General features: G+C 37.4%; 1 long non-coding RNA gene across 1 annotated transcript; it reads right to left on the bottom strand.

The window, feature by feature from the left end:
* Positions 1-2,158: 2,158 nt before the first annotated feature.
* Positions 2,159-3,119, bottom strand: LOC121050777. Its single transcript, XR_005803833.1, has 3 exons — positions 2,676-3,119; positions 2,264-2,469; positions 2,159-2,173 (listed from the first exon to the last, which is right to left on the bottom strand). It is a non-coding gene; the product is annotated as an uncharacterized LOC121050777 (long non-coding RNA).
* Between the last annotated feature and the right edge of the window lie 8,365 nt (positions 3,120-11,484).

Below are 11,484 nucleotides of genomic sequence, written 5' to 3'. Positions count from 1 at the left end.
CACATATGTGATGTTTGCATAAACACAAAGCCACATTCTTTGTATCAGAAGATTGAGCAGAATTCCCCCAACAAGATACAGAAATATTGCATCACTACATCACTAGTGGAGAAAATTAATTGAAGGTGGTATATTTGCATTGCACAATTACGTTACTATTATTTCATGAGAAAAATTCACCAACGGTGTCTGGACACTTAAGGGACTTTCATAATGATACCTGAACTTACATAGTTATCAATGTGATACCTAGACTCATTTTTTCGTATCAATGTCGTACCTATGACCAATTTCCGTAACGGCTCCGTGACGGAAATTGGCCGTAGGTATCACATTGATACGAAAAAATGAGTCCAGGTATCACATTGATAACTTTGTAAGTTCAGGTATCATTCTGAAAGTCCCTAAGTGTCCAGACACCGTTGGTGAATTTTTCCCAATTTTGCACGTGAGTCACTTTATGAAGACAAAATGACCGATTTACCCTCAAATTCTTTCTTTCTTTCTTTCTTTCTTTCTTTCTCATGCAGGACCGGCTTGGATACCACCAGCCTAGCAAGGTCGTCGATTGGCCGCGCAGGACACGCAGAATGTGAGCCTCAATTTCTCGATGGTGGAGGCTCCGAGTCCTTTGTTTACTAATCGGCGAGACACAATGGTGGGTAGCAGCAGAGTGGCGAAGCTGGTGAATAAGAACAGCTCGAATTTTCTGCAGGTGAGGATGGTGTTGAGGCCGAAGTTGTTAATCTTTGTCTGCCGAAAATTGCCTCTGATCGAAGTTAGGCTAGAGGCCGAAGTTGTCGGCTAAACCGATGAAGTTGCAGGTGAGGATGGTGTGGAGGTGGTGTTGCATGTTGGGAAGAAGGAGAGGATGGAGGGGTGTGATTGGAGCTGTGATTTGAGAGTGCAGGGCTGGCGGGGTCTGAGTTTCTGATCAATGGTGTATAAAAGGGGGTCGGAGGAGAGAACGAGAGTGGTGGTGGTCAAGTCATTGGCGGCGGCGGCGGGGATGAACTCGGAGTGAACGGTGAAGCCTCAATTCACAATTTCAATTTGCTATAGGATTTGAAGTTGGGGGAACCAGAAACATCTGTGGTGCATGAAGGTGGATTGAGACGCAGCGGCGGTGGGAATCGGACGAGCAAGATGATTTGAACGGCGATCGGCGGTGGGAATTGGACGAGCAAGATGATTTGATCGGCGATCGGCGGTGGGAATTGGACGAGCAAGATGATTTGAATCTTGATGATTCAAATCAGGGGAAGAAGAAACCAGAAAAGAAGAAGAAGAAGAAAGAAAGAAAGAAAGAAAGAAGAATAAAGAAAAAAATAAAAGAAAAGAAAGAAAGAATTTAAGGGTAAATCGGTCATTTTGTCTTCATTAAGTGACTCACGTGCAAAATTGGGAAAAATTCACCAATGGTGTCTGGACACTTAGGGACTTTCAGAATGATACCTGAACTTACAAAGTTATCAATGTGATTTGGACTATATGAGTAACATCTAAAATTAATAAGTTCATAATGAAAAACAGAAAGCATGACAAAACATCTCAAGAACAGATGGTTAAGAGTTACATAAAAGAGGTAAAATTCACACATAACTTCTAAAGTAAGACATTGAATTCTCTCCATGTATTAACATAATTGATACTTATAGCTGTGTGCCATCTATTACCAAGATTTGGCAAATCAGATTCTCAATATTTATGCAATTGAATCAAATATAGTGACATTTCATGCTTAACTTGGTTTCCAATAAAACTACCGTGGAGAAAAGTTGCACTTAATATGGATAAATGCATAAGAAAGTGAATAAGTTACAAAATAGCAAAGCCAAAAGTAAACTTTGCCAAATGTATGACACAAGGTAGTACCAACAACTGACACACGGTAACCACGCACACTATTAAAGTTCTAATGATAATGGATAAAGAAGACCCACATTGTTGGTTTTGTATGTGTGGACGTTTGGTGAAACTAATGTCTCTGGGTAAATGACTTCTCAGCTCTAAGTCATGAGTTACCTCAACAACATGCTTCTTCACCTTTAGATTAGATAATATCAAGAGGCGTTCATACTCAGTTACTCACCCATCTTGTCAATGAAAACTACACCATTCTCTAAAATGCACACAGGCGTAAAAATTCTCTATATATAATCATCATAGTACTCTGCATAAATCTCCAAAGAAAATTGTACTGCTTCAGTCTAGGATTCCTTGACCCCATACCAAATTTAAACTCTGTATAGAAATTACATACCTGTTCTCAAAAAGGAAAATCACAAGCCTGTGGACTATACATTATTCAATACTCAATCATACCCCCAAAGCATCAAAAGTTACTCGGAACAAGAATATATACAAACCTGAGATCTAATTCTTCTCCTCCGCTAAAGGAAATTTGATCCGTTTCGAGTACATCATGACACCTGGCTTCTCCTGGTATTATTTTTTCCGCCTTGGTTTCTAAACAATGAATTCGACACAAGGAAACTACTAAATTCATGAGTATATGGCAGCAGCAATAAGCATCAAAATAGATGAGGAAAACCGAAAATCCCTAATCCCCAAATTCATTTTAACCAGAAAATCAATCAAACCAAAAATCCAATCGATTTCAAAAATACGAAAATTAGAGGCAAGAGGAGTACTAGTTATTGAAACCAGAGCACCTGTTTTTCTTTTGAACTGGATAGCCTAATTGAACTTGTGTCGCTTCTCTTATCGGCGCATTGTTGATTGCAAAAGGGACCCAAATCACCCAATTCTGTGTTTTTGTTATTTTGGGATTAATGGGTTCCCAAAAGCTCTAGGCATTGCTTAGTTCTAGCTTTTGTAAAAGATATCAAACCCATAAAGAACTTTATGCTATACCAGAGGCCGTCCAAATCGACGCAGAGAGATTGGATCAGAGAGAGGTTTACGGTGATGGGCTCCCCCTCCCCATCTGATGCGCGGAGAGATTAGAGGTGAAGATGAGAGCGGCTTCTCTCGATGAAGAGAGGAAAAATGAAAATGAGAAATTGACGAGACTGATTAATTCAACGAGGGTAGAAGTCGAAATGGAGGGACTCAAAACATTGAAATTTTGGACAAGTGTCGGAAATCAAGCACAACAGATTAAAGCAACAAAAAATAACTATTGTCTAAACACATTATTTGAAGGTGAGTGGCACAACAGAATAAAGCGACAACAAACAATTGTTGTCTGAATTAAATTAGTCAGACATCAAAATATCACTATTGTCTAAAGAATAATTGCACAATAGCAAAATAATAATTGTTGTCTAAAATTAGTTTACTCAGACAACATCAAAATATAACCATTGTCTGAATAATAATTGGACAACAGCCATGCAATAACCGTTGTCTAAATTGCTAATTTGGGCGAATAATTCTTGTTGTCATCTTCTATAATCAGACAACAGTTAAAAAAATTTCTGTTGTTGGAACTGTGTTGTCTGATTCATATTTTGGCATAGTGTAGCCTTCCCATGTATCCAGGACTTCTACTAGCAACAGGTTTCCAAGTCCAATTGGGACTCTTCATTTTCGAGATGTTCTGGAACCTTCCTGAGATCTCTTTATTTAACAGGGACTCCTAGTCATGATAAGTTTCCTTTTCCTGGTAATAATGGGTTTCCTTGTTTAACTGGGATTCTGCAATTTCTCATTTCTGCATTTATTTTCACGAGCTCACTCTTAGTTGATTCAGGATTTCTACTTCAACTGGAATTTCTTCTCCTAGTAGTATTTGAAAAACTTTATTTCTCTATTTCTTGTTCCTTTATGCACCTCATTTTTTCCTTGCCTTCATTTCTTGCTCATGATAGCTCATTTCCTGCGCTTAAAGCTCAAATGTACCAAATTACAACAAACTCAATTAGAAATGACAATGTTAAGGAAATAACCAAGTCAAATGTAGAGAGAATGACATTAAAAACGTCTCAAATATTGCTCCTATCAGTCACTAATACCAAAGGTGATTCATATCCCCGTTATTGGTGCTGGTTCGGTATTTGTTACTCCATTTATGACTTGATCTTGATACTGTTTTGCTTGTCCCTTCCCTTTCCCATAACCTGTTATCTATCAATCAAATTACCAAAACACTTTATTGTTGTGTGATTCTTTACCCTTGATATTGTGTTTTTCACGACATCCTCACAGGGGAGATAATTTGTTATACCTCGTACCCAAATTTACCGGTTTACTTGTCATGTGGACGGTAAATAAATAAATAAAAGTTTCACCTTTTACCTTAATTTTTGTGGGTTAAAAAGTTGACTTCTTATTCCTTCCACTTTTTGGGAAAACTTCCTTCACAAAAATTGTAGAGCATGTTAAAACGAATTCGTGAACAGGTAAAATGCTGAAATCAGAGCTGTAACGAAAAGGTTATAAGGATTTGGACACAGTGGCTATTTTGTAATTTTTCCAAAAAAGTCTGATACTATAAATAGCAACTTCCATTTCCGAAAGCAGCCATTTTGGAAACTTTCCAGAAGTGGAAAGTCATCAAAAGAACCAAGAGATTTCAGATTCAGCTTCAAATTTTCTCGACCTCACTGGCGATGTTTCTGGCCACCTTAGGCCGTGAGACCGGTCCCAATCTCTTCGTCTTGGAACGAGATTTCCAACCATATATGATTTGCACCCTATTACTCACCGTATGCGACAAATCGAAGAAAAGAGGTAAGACTCTTTTTCAGCATATTTTTCAATTTCAGGCCAACTCCGGCCAAATTAGACGTTGAGACTAACTGAGCTTTGTTCGTCTTGTCATCCTCTACGAACCTTCCAAGTTTCACATCTCAATTCAACCCCCAGGGAGACGAATTTTGGATTTGAACGATTTTAACCCTAAATCCTTTCGAGGTAAATTCCGGCTTCCACACTCAAAATTGGAAGAAAGTTGTTAGATATGTTGAGAGGAAGAAATTGGCATAAGTCTTTTAACCCAATTTGGAGTCCGGCTGGCGCCGCGTGGTGGGATGTCCGGCCGTTTCTGGTGTTCTAGTTTGGTGTTTTGGGTAGAGCTCATGGTTACAAACATGTGGGTACAGTTTGGTAGCCATAGATGAACTTTGGGATCGACTAGAATTTCTGAAACTTCGAAAATTCAGGTTTGGTTTAGGGAAGATCCGACCGTTGGATCGATCCCATTTTTTGATAGGCTGCTATAATTATTAAGTTAACATAACCTATGAAGTTTGAGCTCGTTCCGACATTATCTCGAGCTTTCAACAAATTATTGTTTAGAGTTTCGATTTTGTATCTGTCAATTTATTGTCAATTCTCGGAAACAGTATTTATAATATCAATTTGCTCAGGACGACGTGTAGATCGAGTTTGAGGAGTAATTGTCAGATAGATGTCATAGCATAAATCAGTGAGTGGACGTTTGTTTTTAAATTAAATTATGCTTGTAGTATTACTTTTGAGCATTTATTTATGATGAGATTTAATTTATGATTTGAATCATTGGGATTTTATGATTTATTGAGAGATTTAGTTTTATTTATTGATTTATGCTTTTGATGATTTACAGAGTTAATATTGAGTTTCATTTCTGAAAGCATTCATTTATTTTTGAGCATTCTGAGTATCAAGTAATTGAGCGAATGATGGAGATTTAAAGTGTGAGTATGATATTGAAGTATTTGAGTATAAATGAGTTATCAAACTTTCATGAGTTTATTTTATGATTTAATCATTTCAATTATTTGAGGAGGTAAATATGTTAGCGAATGCATGCATTACCTAGTCGGTAATACCCTCCAAAATATTCTGGTCGGCAGTACCCTCCCGAATATTCCAGTCGGCAGTACCCTTTGATGCAACTTCTGGTCGGCAGTACCCTCAGATGGCATGAGGTAGTTGGTCAGCAATATCATCTAATTATCGATGGTTAGTCAGCAGTAACCTCTAGCCATCACCTCCTCGTCCGGTCTGCAGTACTCCCTGATGCATCCCTGGTCGGCAGTCCCTTCTAGGTGGTATAAGATAACTAGTCGACAGTTCCCTCTAGTCATCGTATACTTTACGATATGAGTATTTAATGAGATTTCAAGAGCTTTGATATGAGATTATAATATGATTTGAGTTACTAGTATATTATCAAGATTTCTGGATGATTTTGGGGTATTCTTCATACGAGCATTTTAATGAGATTCTGAGAAGGTTTTCAAGATGATTTATAGCAGGAGTTGAGACTCAGTTTTAAAGAATGATTAAGAGTATTTTCACGAGTTTTGTAATATTTTTGAGATGCTCTTTTTAGTCAGCATTTAAAAGTATTTTCTTGAACTTATTGCATGCTTGGCTTTTAAGATAATAAAATTGGGAAAGCACTAAATCTTATTTTATTTCCTTTGAAATCAATTATTTTTCGTCCACTCACTCCAACAGTTTTTAAATTCTTTTCTCTAGACATTTCGGTTTTACGTGCCCAGTCTAGAGCTTAGTTGAAGTTGAGCGTACGTAGGCTTTGAGGCATAGTGTCCACCATCTTCATTCCTATTGTAGGTTATATGTTTAACTTACTTGTATCTTATTTCAATTCTGGTTTAGATTGCTCTGATTACCAACAGTAAATATATTTGTATTTTGAGTGGATTTAAAGTTATAGCAATTATTAGGGAGTTGGATATGAATTGTGGAGAGCAGGTAGGCGCCAAAAGATTAGGATGGATTTGATTACTAAGGAGTGTGATAATGTTTTTACAGGTTTTGGGCTGTCCACTTTTAGAAGAAGTTCCGCCAAATTTTTGGTAAAATTTCTTCTAAGGTGGGCCCTGCAGGACCACTTTGAATTTCAAGGTGAAATCCACGGTAGGTCCTGTCATAATTGGTTGTGGTGTTGAGAAGGGGGGGCTCTATTACATGGCGATGACACCAGCTGGTGACTGTCGTGCTAGTGAAGTCAATAAAGTGCAAACCTCTTCTAATGATAAGGATAAAGTTTGGTTATGGCATAAGAGTCTTGGACACCTATCATTTAGTTATCTTAAAATTAGTTTCCTTTGCTCCTTCAACATTGTAAGGAATCTGATTTTCGGTGTGAAACTTGTATCTTGGGAAAAAGTCATCTTGTAACCTATCATTCCAGTTTCAATAAAAGTAGCTAGTGCACCATTTGATTTGATTCAATGTGATGTTTGGGGCTCTTGCCCAGCTACTCCTTCTGGTATGCATTGGTTTGTACTCTTCATTGATTATTGCACGCGAATGTGTCAGGTTTTCTTGTTAAAACATAAAAGTGAGGTTTCTTATGTTTTCAAGATTTTCCATGCCAGGATTCAGACTCAATTTCATAATTCTATCAAGATTCTTCATTCTAACAATGGTGGTAAATATGTCAATCATCACCTTCATGAATACCTACATAGAAATAGCATTATCCATCAGACCAAATGTCCTCAAACACCTCAACAAAATGGTATGGCTGAATGAAAGAATTGTCAAAAAATCTTCAAGCAGCCCGCTCAATCTTGATTGGTGCTCATATGCCTGAATATCTTTGGGGTGATGCCATCCTCACAACCAATTACCTTTTGAATCGCTTACCCACACGGTGATACGCTAAAAGCAAGCGCATAATTTAACCCTATAAATATCATTAGTAGTATAAGCAAGTAGGGATCGTTCTATTCCGGGGATTGAGGGTACACTTGTAATTGTAAAAACAAATAAAGAATTAATAAAAATACAAAGTATAATATTTACAAAAATAAAACAAAAGATATATACAAAAAATAAAATAAGGGGGATTTTAACATTAGGGTTTCGAAAATTAAAACAAATAAAATTAAGAAAATGTAAAAACATATATACAAGGGTGGAACGCAAGGAATAAAGATCAAAACCACAATCATATGCAAGAAGTCCAATCACAATTCCAATAGTTGATTTTTCTATGTCATGAGAAAGAAGTTGACCATGTGAAACGTTAGAAAGCAAACGATTACCCATTTTTTACTTTCCTTGAATAATTAATCTAAGTGAAAGCACCTAGATCAATCCTATTGAACATGCAATCATAGTCTAGAAAGCTAGCTAATCAAGAACACATTCAACGCATTAAGAACAAAGAAAGGATGTCAAGCAAAGTGCACAACCTAGTTATGCCTATTTGCAATCCTCCTTAATTGATTTCGACTTTTGTCCAAAGCCTTCACTACTTAAATCTAGCTCCAATTATATGCTTATATCCTAAATTGGCCACCAAAGAACACATACATATAAAAGTTTTCTATAAAACAAAATCAATCAAGCAATCTCACATAAGCAACATTTAAATCAACATATAAAAATCACAACTTTATTTCAAAACATAAAAATAGGCTTTAAACTTTGCCCTTAACGTTTATGTCAACTAGAAATCAAGTTCATACGAAATCAAAACAAAGAAAACCAAAAAGGTTACAAGGAATAAGATAGAATTACACCATGAAGGATGAATGGTGGAAAGCTTGAGACGTTGGTCTTGGATCTTGAAAGCAAGGCTTCAAAGCTTCACGACACAAGGTGGATGATGGCTGCTAGGAGGCTTCATGGCTTCTTCTTCTCTTCTTCTCTTCTTCTCTTTGCTTGAAGACGTAGAGACTTGAAACTAGAGGATGGAGAGAATTTTTCTAATGTTTATTTTCTAATGGAGAGAGGTTTCTGAATGAAGAGGTGTGTTTTGTGGTGCAGCATAGGGGGGTTTATATAGGGGAAGCCAAGGCTTCATGAATTAATTTCTAAGGAATTTTCTATTTGCACCACACAGCTCCAACCAATGAATTAATGTCACGTCAGCTCTGCCATGTCACCCAACCAATCAAAAAGCTCCAAAATCAATCCCTAATATTTTGTTGCTGATTTTCCCATGATTTAATCTGATTTTATTCACAATTTTTGGCCAAATATCTAGGCATGAACCTAGACAATGTATCCGGACTCATTTTGGACCTTTTCTCCCTTAAATCTCTCCATGGCTTTATCCTTAATGTCCTCCCCTTGATTTTCTCTTGATTTTCACATTAAAATTGCAGATTTTATTCTCTAATTTCAGCCAACATATCTTGAGGGAATTGAGGAACGAATCTGGACTTGTTCTGAATCTTTTCTTCCTTAAAATTCTCCCTTGATATTCTCCACGTAATCTCCTTGATTTTCCATGCAAAAATCAGATTTAATCTCCCAAAATATCTCCCACGTCATCATGTGGTCTCTTAATGCATTCAGGTTTCCTAGCCTCATCAGGATTCCTGCGTTGACTGAGATTCCTAGTCGGACTAGGAAAACTTCATTTCTTCATTTCAGCTCCATTTATTCCAAGGTACCTCGAAAATAGAAAATTTTATTAAAATTACTAAAAATAGAAACTTTCTAAAGATGGAAACTTTCCTAAACAAGAAGGATTTATTTAAGGAAATAACTAAGTAAATATGAGGAAATAATAATTAAAACGTCGCATTAAAATGCTCCTATCACACGGGCTCTTAAGATACCCACTGAAGCCGACCATATCACCCCAAAAGCACCACTTGAAGCTCTTGGACAATCCTTCAGTCTTCCACTTACTCACACTCTTCCACCCAAGATCTTTGGTTGTGTGGCTTATGTCCACATTCCTCGTAATTAAAGGAGTAAGTTAGATGCTTGTGCGGAAAAATGTGTTTTTGTGGAATATGCTTCTCACCAGAGAGGATATTGTTGAGGAAAAATTGTACACAGTGAGCGTAAATGTCACCCAACATAATTTCACTCGTATTCATTTAGTGAATAAAGTTTTAATTATTTCGGGTTCGACCCATTCAAGACAGAATGTGTCTCTTAATTATATTCCCATGTTACAGGGAAACACCCTTTGATTCCATTTATGAAGAAACCAATTGTAGGGATGTGTGTGTTTGTTTATTTTTGTGCCTGCACCCGGATGTCTGAATGGGTTGCCTACGTACCTTGGGAGAGGGATCAAGCCATTCGTAGTTCAAGATTTCCAATGGGTGAATGATCCATTAGAAGGTATTGTTTTTCGGAATAGGAATAGTGTTTGGACGAATTTGGTGTGAGTGAACCAGAGATTCGATTTGTTTTGGATTTGTTTGGAAAGGTTATGATGTTTCCTGGTGTTTGACGGAATTTGACTTATGAGGTCAAGGATTCAGATGGGATAAACCAGGGAGTCATGGATTTTATTTGGAAAGGCTGTGACGTTTCCTGGTGTTTGGCAGAATTTGACTGATGAGATCAGGGATTCGGATTGGATGAACCAGAGAGTCAGAGATTTTGTTTGGACTTGCGGTGGCATCTAGTGGGTCGCTAGATTGCCTACATACCCTCGAGGAGGGATCAAACCGTTGTAGTTCTTGAGAATTTGTATTTCTTGTATTGGGAGAATTTGACTGGAGTCAGTGATTCAATTTAGGACTGGCTGAATTTGACTGGTGGAGTCAGGGATTCTGTTTGGATTTGTGGTTGCATCTACTGGGTCGCTAGCTAGATTGCCTACATACCCTGTAAAGGGATCAAACCATTGTAGTTCAGAGAATTTGTATTTCTTGTTTTGTACCGACTTTTGTGTTTGACAGATGTATAAATATTTTTTGAACCCGTCAAATGTATTTCTTTTGAACACCTAATTAACAGAGTGTCCGCTAATTTGATTTGAGCACCAGCGTGTCGAGCTTTGCAATTGGGCCCTGAGACTTGAGATGGACTTTGCACTGCGTCATTTGGCTCTGAAGTTGTCAGCAAGTAATTTGGTGAGGCCCGAAACTTGCATTGAAGGTGTCTTACTTTATGACGGATATTTGATTTAGACCCCATCGAGATGAATAATTGAATCTATGCTCAGAGTTCGAAGTGGACCGGATCTTTGATGCAGGGACTTTGATGTAGAGAAGGGATTTTGATGTAGAGACCGGGATGTGGAGACCGGCTTGATTGATCACAATAGCTTAATCTGGTCTTTGTACCCATTTGGAATCATTCCCTTGTGTCACGGTTAAAAAAAACAATCAAGCCAAATTTAATTAGTTTGGCTTGCAAGCTTGGAACACTATCACCACTACATGCACAGACCATTCATCTTAATTTGTGACCCACATCTTTAATTGTATTTTGGCTAAACAACTGCAATTCTTTGTAATCAACACAAAGACAATATTTGCTTTGCTTTACACCAATTCGTTGTGCTTCAATATTTCATTAAGTACTTTAGTTGTGGGTTGTACGTCTTCTTGTTTATCAAATACACCACCGCTTCAATTAAACAACGCATGTTCAAGTTTGAATATTTGTCCAATTAAACAATTCAACTTGGCCTCCATTTTTTGTTTTCTTATTGATCAAACCACCGTCATTAATAAGCAAGGCTTGTTTGTCTTCTTGCTGATCAGACCACCGCTTTAAGAGACAAAGCAAAGTGAGATTGCTCTTTCTTTTGCGTCTGGGCCTTTGGAACTTGTCTTGCCTTCATACTCTGACAAT

The sequence above is a fragment of the Rosa chinensis genome, chromosome 7 (assembly GCF_002994745.2).
Source record: "Rosa chinensis cultivar Old Blush chromosome 7, RchiOBHm-V2, whole genome shotgun sequence".
NCBI lineage: Eukaryota > Viridiplantae > Streptophyta > Magnoliopsida > Rosales > Rosaceae > Rosa > Rosa chinensis.
The sequence above is the reverse complement of the archived record's forward strand: the minus strand, read 5'-3'. Positions and strand labels throughout refer to the sequence as shown.